The sequence below is a fragment of the Vicugna pacos genome, chromosome 17 (assembly GCF_048564905.1).
Source record: "Vicugna pacos chromosome 17, VicPac4, whole genome shotgun sequence".
Lineage (NCBI taxonomy): Eukaryota > Metazoa > Chordata > Mammalia > Artiodactyla > Camelidae > Vicugna > Vicugna pacos.
Window position 1 is genome coordinate 44,093,701 of NC_133003.1, and position 26,262 is coordinate 44,119,962.

The 26,262-nt window shown below is 37.8% G+C and overlaps 1 protein-coding gene across 4 annotated transcripts in view; it reads left to right on the top strand.

Moving 5' to 3' along the window:
- Positions 1–26,262, top strand: part of CNTN4 (contactin 4) — an 809,034-nt gene that overhangs the window by 493,972 nt on the left and 288,800 nt on the right. The window lies entirely within an intron of this gene.

A 26,262-nucleotide genomic window follows, 5' to 3' on the forward strand; every position in this document is an offset into this window, starting at 1 on the left:
GCTGAATAAGATGGAGAAATCTACCTTGTGTCCACATGCATTTTTAGATCTAGAAAATCTCTAAGTGGGGTTTGGGTTCTGACATTTTTGTATTCCCAGAAGTCATAAAGGGCATAAAGTCAAAAACTGAACAAACATCCGAATGAACCTACTGTGCTAGTCTTCTATAAGAGCTGCAGTGTTGCAATTGCTCTACTGAATATAAATCCAGGGAAGGTGCTGTTTTAGGAGTGGACCTCCCAAAAAAATTTCAATTTTTTTTTATCAATATATTTCAACTTCTCTCATAATGGCTTAGAAGTGGACCTTTAGCTTTTAAAGTAAAAAGGAGAATCCTATAAATGATATAAAGGAAACAAATAAGGGAATGCTTTGACATGATGAATGTTCAGTTTTGGAAAGATTATCTATATCACTAATATATACCATATATCTATTGATGGCCTACTATGTGCTCTAGGCAACAGGAATCTTGTCCTGGTGCAGCCCTTTATCTGGTACCAGAATATGTTATAGCAGACCCCCGAGAAAGACCAGTCATCGTCTGTTTTAACCCTTTAAATTGCATATGAGAAACTCATCATACAGTGGATCAAGACGTCCTGTCTATGGAAAGGTAGCCTGCACTACTAAGTACTGTCTGCGTGCTCTGGGCTGTGTAGGGACATCTCATGTACCTGCCTACTGTCTGTTTCCTCTGCTTTTGGGATAGCATTTAAATTTTCCTTTGGCTAATTGGGCATCTTCTATTTTTAGTCCTCTGGGGTTCCCCTGAGCACCCCCCATTGCCCCACACACTTAAAAGAGACCCAGTTTTGACTATTGAAAGTCTTCCTGCGTCTTCAAACTCTTGCTGAGTCTGTTTGGAAGGGAAAGTGCCTACTCAAGATAATGCTTGAGATGGTACAATGTAAGCCCAGGTTGCCTGTGACTGTCTTTATCACCACAAAGGGACGCCCGCCCACGAATACAGGCAACAATAGACTGGGTAGAGCTTCGACCTCACAGTCATGTCTGACAACAGGTCATTTTTTCTTAAGCCAATTTGAGCCCAGTTCTCCATCACTTGTTGTGTTAGTCGGGATTCTCCAGAGGAACAGACAGTAGGATGCTTGTCTACACAGAGAGAGAAATATTTACAGGCATCCCCTGCTTTTTGAAAGTTCACTCCACACCACTTTGCTTTTTTCAAAGGCGCACATTAGTACCTGTTTTCACTACCTGAAAGAAATCCAAGGAGGATTTTCACTTTTATGGAAAAAAGCTGACAAGCAAAAACAGTGTTCCATGTTTGTTTGGCAGTAAGCCTATGAAGGCAGTTTGTTCCCTGAGTAGCTGGAGTAGCACCACGCTCCTTCTCCAGCAGCTACACTTGGCATCTCAGCACCAAGCCACCGTAGCTTTGAACTGTGTCCATGAGCATCTGGGCTTTACCTTGATTTATTCTGTGTGTCCATTAGCAAGGTAGGTCTTAAGGTAACTGCTTCTTCACTTGACATAATTTCAGCTCACAAAAGGCTTCACAGGAAGGCTCTCCTTCTGGATAGTGGAGGGACCCATATTTTAAGAAATAGGCTTGTGCAGTTATGGGGACAAGCAAGTCTGCAATCTGCAGGGCAGGAGACCCAGGGAAGAGTTGATGTTGCCTTCTTGAGTCTGAAGGCAGTCTGGAGGGAGAATTCTCAGTTCTTTTTCCTCTTAAAGCTTTCAGATGATAGGATGAGACCCATCCGCATCATGAAGAATAACCTGCTTTACTCTGAGTTTACTGATTTAAGTTAGAAAATCCGTGCTTTACTATTCTGTTTGTAAAGTGGGAATATATTTCATGGCTTTGGGAGAACTGAATAAGCTGGTGTCTAAGTCTAGTGCATAGGAGACGCCTAAATGTTCAATTTTCTTTCCCCTTTTCCATCCCCTTTCCACATCTGGGGGCTGTGAGTAACCCTGTTGTTCTACCTAAATCTGGAATTGTGCAAAGTGCTTTACGTGGAAGGTTTCCGTTTTAGAGATTAACTGGTTTCTGATTGATCAGACAGCATTCCAAGAGGCTAGATGTAGAGGTGACCACAGATGCAGTGCTTAAGCCTCTGCCCATTTTACAGGTAGGAAGCTGCTGTCTGTGGTGACAACTTTTTTTAAAAATGATGTTTGACTGCCTTGTGCTTTGCCAATCAGATGTCCACATAACATTTCCAAGTCGGTACAGCCAGAACATTGAATCAAATTGACAGAGTTGAAGTTATGGAATCATGGTCTCATATCTATGCATCATGGCATTTGGGCATTCTCTGAAGATATAAAAAAGTAAAATATGTAAAGATAGTCATTTATGCATAATTTTAGAAGCCTAGAATTGCTTGTATATTTGTCCAAGGTATTTAACTTAGACCTGGAAGGATGGCTTAATGCTTGGGAGAATCTGATGACAATCTTTTCAAATCTCAGTGAATCTAATTGCTGAGTCCTAAAATAGGCCCTCTGACTTCTAACTTTAGGTTCCCAAGGTCTCAGACTTTGGGGGAAGGCTTTGGAGTGGCAGTTTCCATCACTGTACTTGTGGGGATTCACCTCTCGTGTGTTTTTGCAATGGTTTCACACCTGGTGCTCTGTCTCCTCTGTACTTGACTGTTCTTCACTCAGCTCCTCTCTGAGTGTTGCACCTGGATTGTCAAATACCACTTCAGACTAGATCTGTGCTCCCAAAACTCACGTGCAACTTCAAAAAAGAATTCTCCCGGCATTTTCAAGTGCAGCTCACTCGAACTCCTAAAAGTCAGGCGTAAATTGAGAATGGATTTACACCTAAGCCTTTTTGGTTGACTTTGGTGTTTATTTGGACCTGACATTTGGGGAATAACTCAGCTGCCCTTAGAATTGGTGTCCTGTTCACTCCAAAGTTGGGGCTGGGGAATGCAACTGTCCAAATGGCTAGTCCAGTATGTTTCAGGTGAATTTCAGGCACTGCTATTCTCTGGGTTTGGGCCAGTTTGGAATGGAAGTCAGCGATACGATAATATCACTAGTGTGGCTTCTTGGGTCTTTGCTCGGCTCTGAATGAATCGCATTTGTTGCCTAAAGAGGCTAACGATCGTATGGCTTGGCCTCGTGGGCCTAATTCTTCAACAGAAATATGTTGATTATTGGCATTTTCGATGTTTTGGGGGTAATACAGCTGAATTGCTGCACAAACCTAGAGCATCCACATAGGCTGCCGCCACTGGGTGAGTGGAGGAAGCAGCCGATGCGTCCTCTCATAACACTGCAGCAGACAGATGGAATGGCAAGCTGTCTATGCCTCTGAGTGTCTCTGATTGTGAACCTGTCCTTCTGCCCACCCCAGCCACCCTTGCTTCATCACGTGTGCCGCTGAGCCACAGGGGGTTGACAGCAAGAGGTAGATGTGATCCTTAAGCCAGTGCCACTGTTGAGCTGGACAGTTAGTGCCCAGGTGAAATCTATCAGTTACAAACCCCCTGATGAGACGATGATTTTCAAAGACAGAATTAAGAGATTAAAAAACTATTTTAAAAAACTCTTAATTTTCCCATCTTAGAAGTAACAAAACTGAGATCCAGAAGTGTTAAGCCCCTTCCCTGAGGTTACATAGGCAGTTAGTGGCATGGACGGGGCAAGAATTCCAGGTCCTTTTGAGCTGGTCCACAGAGCTCTTGTCATAGAGAGGGCCAGTGAATGCATGATTTCGATCGCAAGCAAATGTGAAATCCAACAATGTAAACAAGCTGATTCTTAGAGGCTCTTTGACCCCTTCCTGGATTCATTCTACTTCCTCTTTTCCCATTCCCAGAAGGAGGCACTCTTGATAAACTTCTGCCTTGTAGAAATACTTGTTTAAAAGTTTATTTGAAAGTAGCCTGTCGTCTAATTCACTGAGATGGAGCTAAAATAAATTCCCTTGGCTGAAAGAAAGAGAGAAAGAGGGAAGGAAGGAAGGAAGGAAGGAAGGAAGGAAGGAAAAGAAGGAAAGAAATGTAGTGAGAAAGAATTTTATCATCTATATGGATCAATTCTAAGAGTTCACTTCAGTTTAGGTACGAGTTTTCTCAATTAAATCCTCCCTCAAATTGGCCATAAATTTCGATGAAAATGAAAGAAGTTCCATTTAGTGAACAATTTCTGTCGAAGAATGCAGTAATGGAACAAGATAAGGACGGTTTTCACCTGTGCACCTGCATGAACCTATTTGGCCTGGTTTTTGTTCTGTTTTCTGGTTGCTTCAGTTCTGGCCCCTGTTTGGTACAGCATGTCCAAAGGGGCTGGAATGTGGGATCAGATGCAGTTGTTTACAGACACAAAGGATTATTTTATAGCAGGGTTTTCACCACTAGGGTGGTGGGCCTTTGATTTAGTTTTATAGTGTACGGCACCCACATCATCCTCTGTTAAACAGAACCAGTAGGAAATGAGAGATGTTTGCTATTCATTATCTGTTCTTACTAGAACGTAATAAAACTCATCAGGGCCTTTCCTTGGGGGCTTCCTTTTAGCTACATTCACACACTAAGCACCTGTGGAGCAGACATAGGTAGGAATAACCCACTCTGAAAAATTCTTGTGGCATTTTTAAGGAGCGACTGATCATTGGCACTGATCTAGATCCTGGAAATGAGAGATGAATCAGTAGGAATGGTGCCTCGGTATCACTTACGGTCTCATGCATAAAATAGGGCAGAAACGAGGGAGGAATAAGTAAGGAAACATGACACAGAGTCATGAGCTGTGCTAATGAAGATGCAGTGATGTTCACCCCTTGCCTGGAATATCATGGATGCAAGGCTGTTTGAGATGCAATTAAAAGGTTCTGGAAATCCACTTTTTATGTGACTTTGGTTGAAAGCTACTTTTGTGAATGGTCTGCCCCTGGATTCATGGAGGGAGTTGGGCGATGAGAGAGCATCCACTGCATCCTGACAGATGTTTCCTAGGGCTGCACAGCAGTGATAGCGTCCTCGGTCCTACCTGACTTTTTACAGATGAGAAGAGTGGAGCTTAGCAGCGTTAACAACTTACATAATAAATGGTACATGCTCTGCGATTTCAGTCCTAATCTTGTGACTCCACTTTCACACTTGTTTTCTTTGTTGAAATACAACATCATTTTTCAAAATCTCTTGATTACTTAGGATCCTAAGGGAGCACGTAACAGAATCTGGTTCTAGATAATTTAAGCAGAGAAGGAATTTACTGAAAAGTTAGCAGGAGTTCTCAGAAATGATGGAGATCTTAGAGAGCCAGATGCAGAGAAGGATTTGAGCCAGAGTAGAGTGAAAAGTGTAGGTAACAATCCAGTCAGAAGTTTTCTCAGGTAAGACATGGCCACTGGAATGAGTGGGCTGTAGACTTTGTTATGGCTTTTCTATCTTTGCTCTTACTCAGAATCCAGAATTTTAGAGAGAACAGTATCTGACAGACTTGGTTTGAAAGACATGCCAGTACCCATCCCTTTTTCGCACAGGAGGGCTGGACATCGATTTGTGTACCTCTGTGACTGTGTCCATAAATTATCCTAATTCAAGAGATAAAGAAACCGAGGCAGAGAGAATGTTTAATAAATTGTTTAAGACCATTACACACACACACACACACACACACACACGTATATAATAATCCTTTATAACACTTTTCCATACTCTTCAAGGCACTATTTTCTTCCCTAAACTAAAAGCTCCTTGAGGGCAGCAGTAGTCTTTTAACATTGAACAAATGATTGAATAAAATAAATTTTAAAAGATACAGTACTATATATATAGCAGTGTTTGTGCCTCTCCTAATAACTTTCGTGAAATGAAAAGAACATGTAGCATTTCATAATTTTCTGTAGTTTCATATCCATTAGCTCACTTGGTTTTTATAAGAATTGCCTTTAGTTAAAGGGTGTTATTACTCTTTTATTTTTTACCTCAAAATAAAATCACTAAGATGTAAATTGCCTATATTGACACAAATATAACAACTAGATCTTAACTATAAATGGCATACTATGCAACAAAGAATGCTTTGGTAAATACTATTTCCTAGAAATCTTAAAATTGTACAAGCCACATAATCTTGGCACAGAACCACAAAATGAAAAATTGCAATTAACCACAAAAGTTGTTTAAGGTATTGAGTTTACACAGTGAGTTAAATGAGAAAGCAAAATTGCAATCACAGTTACTTATAAACCACTGATAATGACAACACACTATATCTAAATGCAGAAGCCATTCTAAGAGGGAAAAAATATTGGTTTACATGTATTTATTAGACCAAAAAAAAAAGAAAAAAAGATTCAGATACTTTACTTCAAGTTTAAAAAAAAAAAAAGATAATGGCATACATGTAAAGAAAGCAGGAAGAAGAAATTTGAATTTGCAAAATCTCCGTATAATTATTGGGGAATTGGAGAGGAGATGGGAAAGAATGAACTAGCCATTTTCTTCAGACTGTGGTTATCTATCACACACCCCCTCTTATGTAGACTACTACTTAAAGATCCCCTTTAAAGTAAATGGCAGTAGGAAAATTTATAAAATAATAAGATAATTCTGTAAAAGTAAAATCAATTAAAAAAAAAACAAAAACCCAACCAAAGTGATCTCTTAACATTTTTAAAAAGAAAGGAGAATAGAAGACTAGGAGAAGTGGATTGAACTGGTTCAGCACAGCAGTGGTAAGACTGTTGTCCTTTGCCGGGAGAACTTCATATTGCACAGGCTGGGAGAGTGGTTCCCTTTAGTAAGCATCAGAATCACCTGGAAGACTTGTTAAAACACAGATTAATGTCCCCCTTCCCACAGCTTCTGTTCAGTACATATGGGATGGGTACTAAAAATGGGTGTTTCTAGGTACACAGGTACATTTTCAGAAGCTGCTGCTAGTCTGAAAACCACGCTCAGACCTACTGTGCTAGAGTATTGGGGGCCCTCTGTTTGGAGCTCTCCTATCAGCAATCCGTGGGAAGAGGGCTCGCTCCATCTCTCCCTGCTCAAGTGATGTCTGGGATTTAGTCTTTATTCTAGAGATGAGCAGTATATACACCTAGAAAAAGAATGAATAGCTAGCATGATGTTTGGACCTTACACTGTGTATGTGTGTGTGTGTCCACATTGCTGAAATATGGATTTACATACAGACCATCATACTGACTTTAAACATGCATTAATGGGTTCCTATTGTTATAAGGCAGGAACATTTAGAGAAAATGAAATAAAGGATGTTGAATAAAAGACTTTAATGTGTACTATATTTCATTAAACTTGGCCATAGATAATGATTGCTGAAATTTAAGTCTTAAGGAAAATGTTAAGGAACACAGTCTTCTTAACCATCTCAAGTTGTGTCCTAAAGGCTGTATGAGTGATGAGAGGACCACAGATCACTGGAGCACCGTATCAGGCGTGTATTAAATCTGAGTTGTAAAGAAAGTGTTCCAACTTTAGAAATATATAGGTTGCATAAAGCATTAACTGTAAAGTTTCCATCTACTTTGGTGGAAGTGAGACATCTATTAATCTAGTAAAACAGCCAAATGACTGTAGAAGTCCATTTTTAAAGCAAACTTTATATAACAGGGAAGCCCAGTGACATAATGTATAATGCATGGATATCACTTTTGTGCCGGTACATTCTCCGCTTAATGCCCACCCACCATTATGATCAGTGAGATCTACTTGATATCTGTCTACTCAGACAGTACTCCATTCTCAGTTTTGAGAAAGTAGCAGTGTGATTTCATAAGGAAAAAGGACATCTGTAGATGCTTCATTAAGTATAAGGTACTGGGAAATATAGATCAGCACGGTGGAAGTGGTTGTGTTGATTTTTAGTGGTGCTGTTGTTTGCCTCTGAAGTCAGCATTTGCAATTCACTTCTCACAGAAGATGAGCAGGTCTTCTGTGGCATCACATCAGACCCTGGGCCTCACCTGCTCCATGTAGCATCTGAGAGGTGGGGTGCAGGATCTCACTGCACGTGGAAATGCAGCAGTGTATTCAGGTGATCCACCTGTGGTCGTTTAATTTCATCTGCCATAGTAAATGATACTTGTAGAGTCCCTAAGTGAGCAGGTCGATGGGTGTTCACATGCAATACTTTCAACTTCTCTGCATGTTTGAAATTTTTGACCAAATGTTGGGAGAAGAAATAAAAGATCATATAGTTTTCAGAGCCAAACTGTCTAGATTCAAATCCATGTTCTCCTCGTGTGACCTTGGACAAGTCCCTTAACCTCTCTGTACCTCAGTTGTCTCAACTGTACAACGTAAATTATTGGAGTGTAGTAAAACTTAAGTGAGTTAGCATTTCCAAAGTGCCCGGAAAAATAATTGAAATGGAGAAGGGCTAGATTGTGTAATATGTGTGCATGTGTTTAATTATAAAATAAAATAAGACTTCCCCTACCATTTGGTAAATGTTGTGGGGTTTTTTTTGTTTTGTTTTCTTTTTACTTAAAATCATGCAAAATTAAATTCAGAAAAATCTTTCAGGATAATTTAACTCAAAACTCTTTTTTTTTTTGAAACAGAAGTCTTTTTATTAAAGGTCTGAGTTACCACAATCCAGATCTGAATTTAACTCATAACTCTTAATTCCAAAGGGATAATACACATACATGTATAAGAATTCTTACCTAGTTAATACTGGAGCCAGGTCCATAAATCACTTTTACCAGTTGTTGCCAGCACACCAGAATTCCTCCTTTGGCAATGGCAGGGAAGAACATTTTTTGATTTTTGTTATTATATCTTTTTTGTTTAACTTAATATAGTCTGATGCTTTTAAGTAAGTTAAAGTATATTTGAATTTTATAAATCTACTGGATTTCATGTGATCAAATGATAATTAATTACTATAGCTATATTTAAGCTAACAAGTATGGAAATAATTCAATAAATTATAATACTTAAAAATTTTACATGCTGTATAATCGTATTGAGATATAGTAGGAAAAAAAGATAGCTTGTTTTATAGAACCAGCCCATTCTCCTCTTGGTTTTTCTGGGTACTGAGAAACAAAATGAGAATTTAACAAATTGGCTTCAGGATAGAAAGCTAATCAGATACATTATCCTTAAGATTGGCCCACATTATTTATTTCAAAGTTGCCGTAGGTTAATTTCATTATTACTATTTGCATAAAAGCAAAAGTTAGTGACATGAAGCTGAAATATACAGTAATTCTGGTCTTCACTACATGCTTTAAAACTACAATAATGATGACAAAATATCTTCATTTGTTCATAACATGGCACTTTCAAGAAGGAAAGGAGTGTCCAATAAAAGGTAGTCATTTATATCCAGGTACTACTTAAAATGTAACCCATATTATTTACAAGGAATAGTTACAATTATTGGAAGGGGTGACAAAGAAGGATTCCTTAGGAGACTGTGCATTCATAGAGGGGTACTGACTCTCCAGAGTTTTGAGGATTAGGGTCTCTTCTGCAGTATATATATAGAACCTCACCATTCCTCATGTAGAATGTTCTAACAGGAGTTTAAGTGTAAATCCAGTTATGTATGGATGGCTTCATGCTTGATATTACATAGCAGAAATGTGTGTATTTTTTATTGAAATATAGTTGATTTACAATGTTGTATTAGTTTCTAGTATACAGCAAAGTGATTTAGAAATACATACATACATATACATATATACACACATACATATATATATAGACACATATATACATAACATTCTTTTTCAGATTATTTTCCATTATATATTACAAGATAAGGAATATAGTTCTCTGTGCTATACAATAGGACCTTGTTGTTTATCTATTTTATATACAGTAGTGCATATCTGTTAATACCAAATTCCTAATTTACCTCTCCTCCTTCCGCTTTGGTAATGATAAGTTTGTTTTCTATGTTTGTGAGTCTGCTTCTATTTGATTGGGGCATTTAGTCCATTGACATTTAAGGTAAGTATTGATAGGTATGTATTGTTGCCATTTTAAACCTTGTTTTACAGATGATTTTGTTTTTCTTCTTTCTTTCTTTCTTTCTTTCTTTCTTTCTTTCTTTCTTTCTTTCTTTCTTTCTTTCTTTCTTTCTTTCTTTCTTTCTTATTATTTTGTGATTTGATGATTTTCTTTTGTATTATGCTTGAGTTCTCTTCTTTTGGGTTTTTGTAAATCTCTTGCATGTTTTTGACTGTAGTTACCCTGGTTTTCAAGTATGTTAATCCATTACTTTATCTACTTGCTTGAGACTACTTGCTTTAGACTGGTATATAAGCACAAACACATTCTTAAAATAATCTGCATTTTCTTGCTCCACTCCCCCACATTTTGTGATTGTGATGTCTTCTTTTACATCTTGATTTTTATCCTTTTGCTGTTCATTGTAGTTACAGTCGCTTTCACAAAATATTCTGATTTATTTTCATCTGTGTCCTGGGCTATTTAAGTGATCTTCAATCCTTTAACATATTTGTTTTTCCTATTATGTTTTTTTTTCTTTTCTGTAGATTCTTGATTGTTTTCTATTTAGAGAAGACCTCTCAATATTTATTTTAGAATAGGTTTAGTATTGCTGTATTCTTTTCATTTTGCCTGTCTGAGATTTTTTTTTTATCTCTTCTTCTATTCTAAATGATCATCTTTCTGGACAGAGTATCTTAGGTAGTATCCTTTTTCCTTTAAGGACTTTGAATGTATCTTGCCACTCCCTTCTGGCCTGAAACATTTCTGTAGAGAAATCAACTGATAGCCTTATGGGCGTCCCTTGTAACTAACTCTGTTTCTCTCTTGCTGCCTTTAGAATCCTCTCTTTAACTTTTCCCATTTTAATTACAAGAAGTCTTGGTGTAGATCTGTTTGGGTTCGTCTTGTTTGGGACCTTCTGTACTTCCTATATCTGGATGTCTATTTCCTTCTTTAGATTTGGCAAGTTTTCAAACATAATTTTTTCAAATACATGTTTGATCCCCCTTTCTCTTTCTTCTCCTTCTGGGATCCCATTTTTTCATAGATTGGCAGATTTATATTATCTCATAAGTCTCATATATTGCTGTCATTTTTTAAACTTGTTCTTCTGTCTGCTCTTCTGTTTGGGTGATTTTCATTATTCTATCTTCCAGGTCCCTTATCTGTCCTTCTGCATGATTTAGTTTGCTCTGAGCACGCCAAGAGTGAGCCTGCTATGGCAGAGCCATGACCCACCCCCACCCCCCACTTCAGTACACATTGACAATACATTTCCTGTGGTGGACTTGGACTGTTCTGTGCTCACCTTCAGTTGCATCCCAGACCACACTCCAGGCGCTTCAGGCTGTCTCCACGCAGCCAAACTCAGTCTCCTCCCCAGGGCTGAGTTTCAGCACCTAGCCACCGCACACAACAGCAGACATGCGTCTTGGGCTAGGAGGTGCAGTGAGTTGGCAGGGAAACTGTGCCGGTCTCTCTGTTCTGCCTGCTGCAAGCCAGCTGTTACACTCTCCTCTGGGCCTCTGAAGCTCCCTCTCAGTCCTGGCTGGTCTCCTAGCCATTGAAGGGAGTTCTGAGGGTGAAGGAACAATTCCTCTTTCACAGCTCCCTCCCAAGGGTGTGGGTCCCATCCCAATTCCTTTTCCCCCCTTTCTTGTTCTACCCACTTACATGGTAATCTTTCATGCAACTTTGACTGTGTAATATATTCTGCCAGCATTCAATAGGTATTCTGTGATAGTTGTTTTAGCAGGTAGATGTATTTTTGATGTATTTGTGGGAGGAGCTGAGCTCCACGTTCTTCTATTCTGCCATCTTAATCTCCATCTCTGTACATATTTTTTAATGGCTGTTCCTACCAGCATCTTCAGAATAAAAGGTAGCGCTACTTCTTTTAGATATTCCATGGGACCCATCCCCTCACCCAGTGAATTTTGCTTTGCTTGACACAAAGGCTGTATTTTACACCAGATCAACACAAATATAGCCATAACATTTGATGACCATCCAGAAAAAAAAAAGCATATTGTGTTTACAACAGACAAGCCTAGTTTTATTGATAAAGATAACCATGCTTTTAGAATACTGAATGTATCCACAGGGTTTCATTTTTTTAATCTTGAAAGGGACCTGAATTTACAATTAGTGTAATCTAGTTCTTAACTTTGGCTGCACGTTGGTTGTTAAAAATCCATAATTCCCAGATTATGATTTGATTGGTTAAGGGCAGCCTGTACACCAGGGATTTTTGAAGTATTTCAGTGAATCACAATCATGAGGGATTTAGATTTCTAATTCATATGCAATACATGAGAGTGATTTTAGTTGGGGGACTTAAATTACTCTTTGTGCAGACCTCAGAAAACTCTAAATACAATATTTTAATGGCATCCATCTTGTATGGGATATGTGTAAAGAAGTTTCTAGATTGCTTCTCTCACAAGTAGTGATTGGAAAGGAAAAAGAAAAACCAGGCAGGAATAATTTTAATTGTGCATTGTTGTGGCAATTTTATTCTGCCTTTTGTTGTATTTTAATAGTGACAGCTGCACTCTGAATTTCTTGTTTCCGTCACTAGTGCAATTTCCTTTTCCTGAAAGCTCTGTGTAGTTGTAACCTCGTCTTTTGTTTTCCTGCTTTGACTAAGGAAATTAATTTTTTTGTTACTAGACAGATAAAGGACAAATGTTAAAAGGTGTCAATTGCATTCATTTTTTTTAATATGTAGAGAGAGTCCAATCTTCTGGTCTGTCTTCAACTAATTTTAGATATGATTTTATTTTTCTGGCCACCTGTGGGTTTGTCACAAATTAATTAAATGCCCCATTTCTTTTATCTAATTGAGGCCATTTCTACCTCTGATGAATAATTTCATGAAGTTTGTTACAAAGGAAAATGCTTTGTGAATTATTGTTTTTAAAAAGTAAACACACGGAACGGCTCTCTTTTACCCTTTGCTTGTGGCAAAGGCCTTTCAAACAATATACTAGGAGGTAGTTCCTCTCTATGAAGGACAATCTCTTCCTTTTTTTTGTTTTTGCTTATGTTGTGAAAATGTACTTGACCCTAAGTTTCAAAGCAGAGAAGTCAGCTTTACCTAGCAGGTACAGTGTACATTTAATCAGTGAAATGGCAGGGTTGAAACCAGTGGAATTGGGATTGGATTCAAGTGAAGGTCAGTCAGTCTAAAAGTGATCTGATATTTTCTAAAGGAACTGATTGCAGCACTGGCCTTCAAAGTCATTGTCAGTGTGTGATGAATTCCTCAGTCAAAGTAGTATGACACATAATACAGGGTCCTAAGTCCAGATGCCCATGCAGGCCAGGTAAGGAAATAAACACACGAGACTCAACAGGTAGATGATAATAGGTGGTCACCGAGGCCGTGGTCCAGACTTTGGAGGATGCATGGCTCATCCAAAGCAGTCAGCTTTCATCGAGTTCCAGCCAGCTTTCTGTCTCCTCGGAATGCTGGCCCCGTGTTAGAAGAGCTCCCGGTTTCTTAGGAGGAGCTGTAAGTCTGGATTTTTATTTTAAATGTTAGGAACTAATATAAAAGGGATTAAAACACCACACCAGCATCACAAGAGATCTTTGGCCCAGATGGAGCAGGGGGCTTTAGGCTTCATGTATTCAAGAGTCCCCCAGCTTTTCTGTAAGAGGAAGGAGGAAGAATGTATAGAGCTGGAGGACTTCAGGATGATGACAAGGTCCCTGCAGGTGCAGGAAGGGGGTCCCATCAGCACCACTGTCTAGATTAGAATTGCTAACCACAGAAAGGGTTTGCATGACAGAAAAAAAACTACTTATTCACTGTCACCTCTTTATATGCTAGGGAACTGGTCCAAACACCCAACTGCTGAATGTTAGAACTGGGACCATGATAAATTTATCACAATAAAGTTGTAAAACTGGTAAGAACCTTTGAAAGAGTATAAATTATAGCTCATTCTATAATAAGGGTCCACAGAGCACCAAGGATAGTAAAGAACTTGCCCAATGCCCAAATCCTATCACTAGTGAGTGACAGAGCCTGTCTTCATTGGGTATAAATATTTTCAAGCATGTAAGTACTCAACCAGTTTTTTTTTCCACTTCTCCCTTCATATTAAGAACTTTAGAATCTGTTATTCATGGCATAGTTCATTGGAGGGCTTCATGGTTGATCTGCTCTGATTGTTAATGACAGATGACTCCTCACTCAGCATTAACTGAATTACACAACCATTAAAATGCAGTTTACAGATACTCTGAAGAAGGATGGAAGGTACTTATCAGTACAAATGCTTGATAGAAAATTGTGCGTACATTGTGATTGCAACTATTATTATAGTTGAATTACAAAGACAGTGGAAGGAAATACACCACAAGTAGTTGTTTTAGGGGGAATTACGTGTCACTTAAAAAATTCTATTTTTTTGGATTGTTGTTATATATCTATATACTTCTAATACAAAATAAATGAATAGGAACCAGGATAAATGATTATTTGAACATCTACTGAGAGTCCAGCAATGTGCTAGTTTGCCGTAAGAAGATAAAATTCTATTAGTTAATCTTGTACTGCTGTCTACCAGGCAGGGTGTTTGGACTCTGCTTGCTAAATTTCACAACAATTTTTTAAAAAGATTAAGTGTTATTGATGCTACAGTTGGCCATCTGTATCCCACGTGGGTTCTGCCTCTGCCAGTATGGCCTGTGGACTATAAGAGTCTGCACAGCTTTTGGTATTTACCCCTGGGGAAGGGGGTGGGGGAGGGGGGCTGAGGTTAGGGAATGGGGGTCCTGGAACCAATCCCCTACAGATACCAAAGGACAGTTATTCTATTAAAAAGAAACACAGTCGTAAAGAAATAATATTATAGTATTACTATATATTAGTATACATAATTGTATATGACTGTATAAGGTTGTATTATAATAATACTATTATAAAGAAAGGGAAGTAAGTAGAGGAGCTGAAATTTAAATCCAAACACTTGTGATTCTAAAACTGTGTTATGGACAAATCTGTGTGTAGCTGTAGGAAATGGCAGGGCACTACATAGTGAACGGCCAAGTGGGGAAGGGTTGCAGTTAGAGGCATCTCAGCCCTGGTTGGACTGCCGGGAAATCGGATGAGAGCTTGAGAGGAAGGTCACGTCTTTTAACCTGCAGCCTGGGGTGAGGCCAGGTTGCCAAAGGCATGCGACCTGCAGTCCAAAGACAGAGCCAAATCCCACAAGTCTTCAGCCCCAAAGACAAACCTCTTGTAGGGATCCGTCTTCATGCGAGAGCAGGCCAGCATAATTAGAGAGAGGGCAGTGAGAGCTCACTCGGCCTTATGTTCAGTCCCAGTTGAGTGAGGGTTGGATGGAGGAAGAGGTTAAACAGTATTAATGCATGGAATGAAAATGGGCAGTATTCAGATTATTGGGGAAAACCACGACCTTTTATAAAATATGCTTCTTAAATGGAAATACTAGAATTATTATTAATATTATTATTAGTATTATTAAGGTTGAGGAGACTTTACATATGGAAATCTCTAAATTCACAAATGCATGAGGGGCTTTATTTCAGGTGGCATTATTTTCCACAAAGAAATAAAGTTTAATCTCAACATTGTATTTATTCCATGGATGATAAGGTGCTCGAAAAGCCGCGTGGCAATGCTGAGTGAGTGTTGCATCCACTCACTGACCTCTCAGGGCTCCCAGTTAAAAATGGTGCCTCAGCAAAAACAGAGGATGTGAGGTGGAACTTTGGAATCACTTATAAAAACCAAAATCTCAGATGTTCATCCTTCAACATAAAGATTCTGCTGTAATTAAAAGTGATCCTAAACTTTATAGAGAAATCTTCATAGATTTTATTAAGATTTCTGCTACATATAGGCAGAGACTATATAATCACATCTACAAAGTTATTAGACTATGACCCAAGATCAAAATATCCCCCTGATCATCATTGTACTGTATATACATGTTATTTCCTCCATTCCTCTCTCAGGCTCCACCAACTCCTTGCATCCACATCCCCGTGACAGAATTAACTTTTTTGTTTGTATGTGGAAGAAAGCAGGTAAAATTGCAGAAATAACATTGCGTATCTACCTGTTAATTTTCTATTCTTTGATGATGGTAAGTTGTTTAGCCATGAAGAAAATTGTTGTAGTTCTGAGCAATTTTCATCTGTTCAATTTGTGACTGGTCAATTAGACGAAATTAGTACCATGCAATAAGACAACCTAAACAAAATAATTGTAAGGCCGCCTTACAGAGGAGATGTGGCTCTTAAATTACACAATTGAGGCCTTAGAATAAAAGAAACAGTTACAATAAGAATCAAATTCAGCTAAACATTTCTTAGGCTTCTTCCAAGCATCAGATTTCATGGAGGTCTGGCTTGGAAGAGCTATGGTTTTGCTTGTACAGAATTCAATTTGAGATAATCAGTGTTGTAGAAACCCTGTTTGTTGCTAATTGTGGTTATCAGTCTGGTCCATATTCTGGGTTTTTAGGAATACTTTATACATGTCATGTATAAAACTTAAGCCTTCTGAATACAATTTCAAATGAGGAAGGTCAATCAAAGTTCTCTTTTACCCAAGGACATATATACTATGAATTTATTTTTAAATTAGTTCAAAGGTAACCTTGAAATGAAGGAAACTAGACTACATATTTTTCTTGTCTGCAAATGCATTTAACTTGAATTTAGCATAATATCACAAGTGAGATCAGTGTTGGGGTGTTGGGGGAGGGAGAGAGAGAGAAGAGAGGGAGGGAAGGAGAAAGAAAGACAAAGAAACAGAGATACAGGGCTATTTTTGTTGAATTATGGTATATATCTTTCTCAGGATTTAGAAGAATAACTCGGAAGCTTTTCTTCATTTTATTAGATTGAGAACTGCTAAACCACACAGGATGCCTTAAGTGTTCGGGGAATTTGTGCATCTGTCTGTGTCTGATTCTTTGACAGTTCTCGAACAGTTTTCTCTCTACTCATCTAAGTGACCTAGCAGATTTTCTATTTCCTCCAGAGTTAGTTTTGAACATTAGTATTTTCCTCCTGATCATCCATTTGCATGAAATTGAGACAAATAATCTCAAACTTTGGATTCTTTTAATTTTCTCTGCTTTGTGTTTGTGGCTATTCGTTTCTTATTTTGTGTATCTGGGCTTTTATTCCTTTCTTATGTAATATCTTTTAACCATTTAAGTCTTTTATAGTTTTTTAAAACTTAGATGCATTAAGCCATTATTCTGTTTTCTGATTGATTTTTCTTTTATTTTCTTCCATTCATTTTAGTTTTCATTCTTTTGCTTTGCTTTTCAGTTACATACGTATTTCACTATATTAAAGAACACGAGTTCCTTTGAGCACTGCTTTTGTTTCATCATACAGGTTTTCTGTGATGTTTTACTATGTCTTTCTGAAAATATTCTCCAGTTTTCATTTTAATTTTCTCCTTGATCATTGTTTTTGAAATTTCTAAGTGTTTTTTTTTAATTTATTTATTTTTTCTTTCATTTGTGATTAGGCTCATTTCATTTGGAAATTTATTTATAGTGTGTGATGACTATGGTCAATTGTGACTATTACATGGGGATATAAAAAGAAGTTCAATTCTCTGTCTGTTGGGCCTGGTGTTTTATATAGATCTAGATCTAGCTAGCTAGCTAGCTCGCTCCGCAGAAAGTGCTCAGAGTTACCTTATTTAGGAATCCCGTGTACTTTATTTTTTCCCCATTTGAACTGTCACAGAGTGAAAGAGACAAATCAGTGGTCCCTAGTTCGAATTTGTTATAGTATATTTTTCCTTTTATCTTTTATAGGATTTCCTTTGTTAATATTGCTACTGTTGTTTTTATATGTATCAATAACAATTACATATTCTTTGTGGATTGGAACTTTATCCTTGTAAAGATTTCTTCTTTGATTCATTTGCTTTTCTTTTTGCCTTGTTTAATACTAATATGGTGACTCCTGATTTCTTTATTTTTGCAGTTGTTGAGTATACATTTGTCCATGCCTTAAATTTTAAGCCATGACACTTTTATTTAGTAAGTAGTAAAAATTTGCTTTGTGATACAAACTGGGAACATCTTTCTTTCAATACTTCCTTCACATTTCTCTAATGTAAAATAATTGTTTGGCTTAATTGTCATATTTTGATATGGTACCCATGTTTATTGTTTTAAAAATATCTCCACATGTAGTTTATGATTTTTTGGTAGACATTAGGAACTTTACTTTTGGGTGTATTAATTATCTTTATGATGATAGTGCTGTATAATGTAATCATTCATGTCTTCAGCTACTGTTTTTTGACTCCCTACTATGAATATTAATAGAATTATTATATTTTTGCCTCTTGATTCCTTCCCACTGTCCCCCTCCAGTGTCTGGTTTTAATGTTGCACAATTTTAGATAGTGCTCTTTATAACTTCCAATGCTCACATCTTATCACCTTTAAATGATATAAATATAATGATTCTGGGCACAAAAGATGAGGAAGTCTTTGCACTTCCACTACCTCTCACTTCTTCCCCGTTTCTCTTGCCCAATTTTGGTAGTTGTAGAATTTGCGTTGTCAGGTTTGTGACATTTCATCCTGTTGTGTGTAACTTCTCATTTGTTTTAGTATTTAGCCCTGCAATGATAAGAATTCAATATTCACCTCTAGCCCTTGTGCAATATTTTCTCCATTTATCTATTATTTGGCTGCTTTTGTAGTTTGAATAAGAAATGCTGATGAGAAGGAGATTCCCTACATTTTGCACATTTTAAAATATTTTTGTGTTGTCATGTTACCACATGACAGTTTGACTGGGTATAAAATTCTGTGATCACATTTTTTTCTCTCTAAAGTGTTTGTAAATTTCCCCAGCATCTCACATTAAATGTTGCTTTAGAAAAGTCTGAGGCCGACTTCTAAATGAGTAGCTTCAATGCTTAAAAGGTCTTTGTTGTTGTTATCTAGTGACTATACTTTATTAGGTCTCTGTGTTCATTGTTCTTTCCAAGGCATGTCATACTTTTCTACCTTTATATTTATTTACTTTATTTTACTTATGAATTTTTAAAATTCATATCTTTGAATCATTTGGTGTGTTTCAGTGATTCCATAAGGATAGTTCTCTTCCATAAATATATCAACTAAGCACCTATTGAAACAGCTATACTTCAAAAACCAAAAATCTAATTGTTTTCATGGTTTTCCTTTTCAATTCTTGACTCGTTTCTATTTCATTTTCTCATTGTTTTCCATTCTATTTTCTTAGTCTATTATTATAGTCTTCATGCCTTTTCTCCTTTGTAGAGTTTCTAATTCGATTTTTGTGTCCATGATGATTTTACCTTATTCTTCTGTGCTTGATTTTATATTTGTCTTCTTCTGATGTCACACCATATGTCCCTGAGCTCTTGAATCTCTGTATCTAGTTTATGTTTATAAGGTTATTGTTTTATTAAGATATTTAAGATATGATGATATATTCAATCACATTTCATCTGTTGCATGGCAGCATATATTTGGTTCATGTTCTTTTTTCTGCCAGTTATTTTTGATCTACATTTCTCCTTTTTTGTTTTAATTTGTTCAGTATGTTCTGCGCTCTTTTCTTTTCTTTCTTTCTTTTTTTTTTTTTTACATTACACATCTTCAAATAGAGTGAGACTTTTACGGCCCACTCAGTGATGTAAAAAGCCAGTACTGTAGCCAGACTAGCTAGGGATTCTCCTTTGACTCAAGGCTTTATTTTTAAATCTTTTTTCCTTTTTTTTTAGGTTTTAATTCTCTCTAGCCAACAGAGATGAACAGCAATAGTGCTGCTCACAATACAGAGTCATTTCTGCTGCTAAAACATAACTTGTCATATCTTGGTTTTTAATGTGATTTCATATTCATTCTCACCTTCCCTCTTTCTTGAGGTTTTCTACAAAAACAATTCCACAGAATCCTTAGTTTCAGTCCATGAAACCATTCTTTTTATTCTTGGTTGGGCAGCTTGCTTTGGAGAGCTCTACTCTGTGTTTGGGGCATCAGGTTCCAACAGGGCCTTTATGGACTTCTAGGTGACTTCAGCCACATTTGGCAGCTTTGTGCTGCCGTGAACAATGCAGATTTTGAACTGAGTGGGTCCACTTACACTCAGATATTTTTCAATAATAAATACTACAGTGCTGTACATTCTGCAGTTGGTAGAATCTGTGGATGTGGAGGACTTTCTGGCACAGAGGGCCGCTATCAATTGTACATGGATTAAGCCCCACATTGTTCAAGGTCAGCTGTATAGTATTCCATAGATTTCCATAGCTATCTCCCGGCTTTATCTGTGATAGAGTTTGCACTTCGTTTTTATATTCTACTCATTGCTTTCTGGTGATTTCCCACAAGAAAGAATGAAGTACTGCCTTTATGCACCCAACTTGATTTTGGATATTTCTGAAGGAACTGGTTACTGAAAAGCAACATAAAAAAGGAAAAGGAGTTGTGAAGATACATGCATAAAGGGGTAAATTATGTATGCAAAGGAAATTTGAAAACATAAGCCTATTTTATATTATATAGCCTCATAATTTGGTGATTTCTCCACAGTATCATAATTTGAGGCAGTATAGAGTCTGATAGAAGGTGGATTTTTATTATCAGATAACTTTTGTTTAAATCCTACCTTGTTACTTTAGCAAATTATTTTTCTTAAGTCTGTAGGTAAAAAGAAAATACCAACAGAATTTCTCTCACAGGGTTATTTTAAGGATTCAGTGACATACTTCATGTAGTAAGCACCTGCATCGTCCCTGTGTTAGCTAGGACTACTTTAACAGAGTGAGTGGTTTAAGTAACACACATTTATTTGCTCGCAATTCTGGATTCTGGGAATTTCAAGATCAAGATGTTGGCTGATTCAGTTTCTGGTGATGGCTCTCTTCCTAGCTTGCAGACAGCTGCCTTCATGCTTTGTCCTCTTATGGCAGAAGGAGAACATGGACTCCGTGGTATCTCCTTTTACAGTGGTATGAGTCCTGTCAGATCAGGGCTCTACTCTTGTGACCTCATTTAACCTTGATTACCTCCTTACTCCTAATGCAGCCACACTGGGAGTTAGGGATTCAACCTATGAATTGGGGGGGTCACACTTTGGTCCATGTCAGTGCTCATTATATTTTTGATACACCAATTAAATTTTTAACAGTTTCTTATTGAGTAATAGTCATTTTACAATATTGTGTCAAATTCCAGTGTAGAGCACAATTTTTCAGTTATACATGAACATACATATGTTCATTGTCACATTTTTTTTTCACTGTGAGCTACCACAAGATCTTGTATGTATTTCCCTGTGCTATACAGTATAATCTTGTTTATCTATTCTACATTTTAAAATCCCGGTCTGTCCCTTCCCATCCCCTGACCCCTTGGCAACCACAAGTTTGTATTCTGAGTCTGTGTGTCTGTTTCTGTTTTGTATTTATGTTTTTTTGTTTGTTTGTTTGTTTGTTTGTTTTGTTTTTTAGATTCCACACATGAGCGATCTCATATGGTATTTTTCTTTCTCTTTCTGGCTTACTTCACTTAGAATGACATTCTCCAAGAACATCCATGTTGCTGCAAATAGCATTATGTTGTCATTTTTATGGCTGAATAGTATTCCATTGTATAAATATACCACATCTTCTTTATCCAGTCGTCTGTTGATGGACATTTAGGCTGTTTCCATGTCTTGGCTATTGTAAATAGTGCTGCTATGAACACTGGGGTGCAGGTGTCTTTTTGAAATAGGGTTCCTTCTGGATATATGCCCAGGAGCGGGATTCCTGGGTCACATGGTAAGTCTATTCCTAGTCTTTTGAGGAATCTCCATACTGTTTTCCATAGTGGCTGCACCAAACTGCATTCCCACCAGCAGAATACACTAATTAAATTTAATACACCTAATATATATTCTTCAAAATTTTGCTCAAAAATTTAGCTTCTCATAACATCTGCATTTTTTAAAATTTGAGATAAAACTCATCATTTTAATGATTTTAAAGTACAAAATTTATGGTTTTTAGTGTATTCACAATGCATGCAACTTTGACCATACTTCTCTTGGGTATTATGTAGGAAAGAGGTCATTTAGCAGGCCAGACTGCTATGCTGGAAAGAATGGCTTGAAGGTTTAGATTTCTCTGAGTTTTGAAATACCCTAACTGACAATAATGGCTTCTTCCTAAACTGCTTATACATGCAATATGTTGATATTGAATACCCACTGTCCTGCTGGGAATCTGGAAATTTGGTGGGTGCTACATAAAGGCAGCCTACATGACCAGTAAAACCTCTGTGGGAGCTGAATTTTGGAGAATTTCCCTGACAGACAGCATTTCACGAGTGTGTTCAAAATTCATTCTATTTGTATGACTCCACTAGGAAAGGAATTTGGAAGTTTGCCCCAGGCTTCCCCTGGTCTTCACTTCATGTGCCTTTTCCCTTTGCTAATTTTGCTCCCCATCCTTTTACTTTGGGACATAATGAATCATACCTGTGAGTGCTACTATATGCTGAGTCCTGAAACTGGGGTGGCTCTGGAGACCTCTGCCGCGAGTATATACCTCAGAGTGGAATTCCTGGGTCACTTAATTTTTTGAGCAACTGCTAACTAGTTTCCATAGCAGCTATACCATGTTACATCCCCACCAGCAATATCTGAGGATTCCAATTTCTCTTGATTTTTGTCAACACTTTTTCTTTTTCTTTTTTTTTTAAATATGTATACTCCTCCTGGGTGGGAAGTGTACCTCCTGTATTTCTCTGGTGTCTGCTGGTGTTGAACAACTTTTTGTGGGCTTATCTGTCATTTGTGTATCTTTTTTTGAGAAGTGTCTATTCAAACCCTTTGCCTATTTTTAAAAATGTTCTCTTATCAGTGTTGAGTCATTAAGAGTTGTTATATATATTCTGGATACCAGCCTCTTATCAGATATATGATTTGCAAATATTTTCATCTGTTCTGTGGCTTATGATATTTTAAGTGCTTCATAAAGCTTGACTATAATTATTATGTTTTAATCATCGTATCTTCAAATCATCACTCGTCTTTTTTCAGTTTACTAAAATAGCCTCATTTATATTTTCTCCATATGCATATACTTTCACAGTTATTTTTTCTGACCCTGCAACTTTTGCTGTATTGATAGCACACCGAATTCCCTGTCTACGTTGGCCAAGTATCTCACACATTCAGTACTTACCTACGAAAGGTTTGTAAATACTTTGGTTACATGCTGGAATTTTTGCCGAGAGTAGAAGCCTTTCAACTGTCAACTGCCAACTCCTGAATTCCCTTTGAGGAAATGTTAACAAAGCCCACTTCACGATACCGTTTGGGTCAAGATCCCAGACGTTCGGTAATGGTCCCTTCTCATTTGAGGGCAGTTGTTACCTGGGCAAAATTGTTCTATTTCACTTAATCTTTCTTATGAGATTGGTTTCTGACACTGTAACCAATAGTTTTCTGTTGATTTCCTGAGGGCACAGAAGAGTTAACACTTAACTCTTGAAATATACTTTCTTACTACTTTATTACTGAAAGAGAATAAATTCTCCCTAATTATTAAATTTTCCCTTATTACTTAAAATATTATACTTTCACTTTTGCAACTTCTCAAGTCCCTGAAATATCCTGGAGAGTAAACTATAGTTAGTCTTTTGCTTTTATGTTTCTAACATGAGCTAAGCATTTTTTATTTTGTGTTTTTAAAGTAAAAGGAGACCCCCACACATAGACACACGTACTTGTGAAATGATAGACCCAGACTGGATCAGGAATTTTTAACCTGAAATCCATGTATTGTCTTCAGAGAAGTCTGTCTGGTAACCTCTAAAATTTTATGTAAAAGTTTGTGTATATATCAGTCCTTTCCACCTTCTTATCAGTGTGTTCTCTGACTCAAAAAATGAGAAGAACTACTTACTGGACTAGATAATGTCTTAGGCCTGTCCATATTAGATTTGGGTTTTTTTTTTAATTAAATTACTAAGCATCAACTTGTCAATAGATGATTAATGAAGGAAGGGAGGAACATTGTCTATGTTCATAATTGTATCTTCAGCATGTGGTACAGAGTAGGTACTCAGAAAACATTCATTGTATGAATGAGTGGGTGGATGGATGAATGAATGAATGAATGAATGAGAAGGCATTCTTCTGCAGAGTGACCTAACGCTGGAAACAGGCTTCGTGAAGACAAGACTCCATTTTAAAATGGAATGATAAGTTTAAATTTTAAGAGCAAATTCAAAAACTGATCTTCTTGATGTAGTAAGCCTCAGCTAGTTCTCTCAAAAGATCTTCCAGAAGCACCAAGTTCTGCTGTAAATAGTACTTGACAGAGCAATCAGGGTATTTAGTTTTCCATCCTAGTTTTGTTACATACTGACTTACATTCATTGGCAAGTTGTTTCCTTCATCCGGTGACTCATTCATTACAGATGGTTTAGACCCCAGAAGTGTGGCAGAAAGAATGATAAAGGCTCAGGTTTCTGTCTTCAAAGAGCTTGCAAGCAATGGACAAGTAAATTAAGTATCATCATAGTCTGGGCAGGTAAATATCACAGGGTACGGGATGTTTTGGAAGCAATAGAAAAGGCCACTTCACTGCAAGGGGTGTTTCACTGCCTGCGAGAAATAGAAATAGCTCCTTTTTTTGTTCCACGTCATACTTCACTTTGTTGTTGTTGTTGTCATTGATAGAAACGCCATGACATCAAAAGACAGAAGCCAAAGGAACTTGATGATTCCTTTATTCCTTCTTACACGGAGGCACTGCCCACATTCTTTCCAGCCCTGTCTGAAGGTGAAGTCTTTGATTTAGACAATTATTCTGAGCCTGAATATTAGCATCACTTGTTCAGAAACCTGGGAGAAGATTAAAGATGGATTGTGTTCAACTTACACTTGAGTGTTTGTCAACCCATCCAGGCTACTAATTCTGGAGGGTGGGGGGAAAAGGAGAATTTGTAGACATTTTACATCACCTTCCTTGTGTAAACTTATTAGGTACCAGGCACTGTTCTTAGCATTTTAAAAATATTAAGACATTTAACACACACAGATAACCCTGTAACATACGTGCAACTATCGCCTTCATTTCACCAATGAGGAAGCAGAGGCACAGAATCTAAGCAACTTGCTGCTCTAGGTTACCCAGAGGTAGAACTGAGAGTTGAATCCAGGCACTATTATTGGAAGCCCAATTATTTTAATTCCTATATTATAAATAACATCCAGATCTTAGCACATTCTATGTAAGAAAATCGGTCAAGAGTTTCTTGCTTTCGTTTGCATTCTTTGAGAGAGAAAAAGCAAAAGACATGATGATGGCGTCAGGGCATCCTAAGCTCCCTCGAGTGGATTTTTTCGTGCCTCACTTTATTTGTCTGTAAAATGATGATCTAGCAATAAAACCTGCTTTCACTTACACAGTGTGGGTTGGAGAACTCTGCCAGAAATAGGACAGATGGAGACACTGGTAGGTAGACTAGCTGCTCCCATTCCTCATCTCCTGTGACCGCTCCCTCTGCTCCCAGGGCTCCGGGTGCACTGGGGGTGTATGTGTGAGGGGAGGGGGCAGGGCGGTGGGAGAGAAAGTGGGAAATTTCTTGTTTAAATACACTAAGCACCTTCCCACTGCCCCAGGGCTTTTGTGGTCACTGTTGCCTTGCCTGCGATGTTTACCTCCCAGATATGCTCCTGGTTATTCCGTCCCTTCCTTCAAGCTTTGCATCAGGACCCATCCGCACTGGCAACTCTATTTAAAATTGCAGTGCCCTCCCTGGACTCTGTTCCCTTTCTTTTCACCTCCCAGCACTAGTCACCTTTCACCGTACGATATAAATTGCTTAAAGTCTGCCTCCCCAACCTAGAGTGTGAGCGCTCTCAAGGCAGTGTGTTGATTGACTTCTCTGTCCATCCTCAGCGTGTTGACTATGGTCTCATACATGCTGGGGATTCAACAGGTACTTGGTGGAGGAATGAAAGATGGTAAGCCGGTATCCTCTGTCATTTACGGCCTGCTTAGTCGCTGTATTGCTCAAGCAAACAGTTACTTTGGTTCTACAGGTAGAGGAGCTCCTGGCCATTCACCTCCTCTCTGACTACAGATGTATGGGAATGGATGTGAGCAACATTTGGGAGCCAAACGAAGAGGACAGGTGGATAACTTATTCAAAGTGCCCAACAACTTAATGGACCTGCTTTTTACCTTGTCTAAGGAAAGCCAAGAAAATCTCTCCCCCGCCCCTGCCTTTTTGATAAGCATTGAATTCAAGTCAATGGTATTTTTTACTGCCAT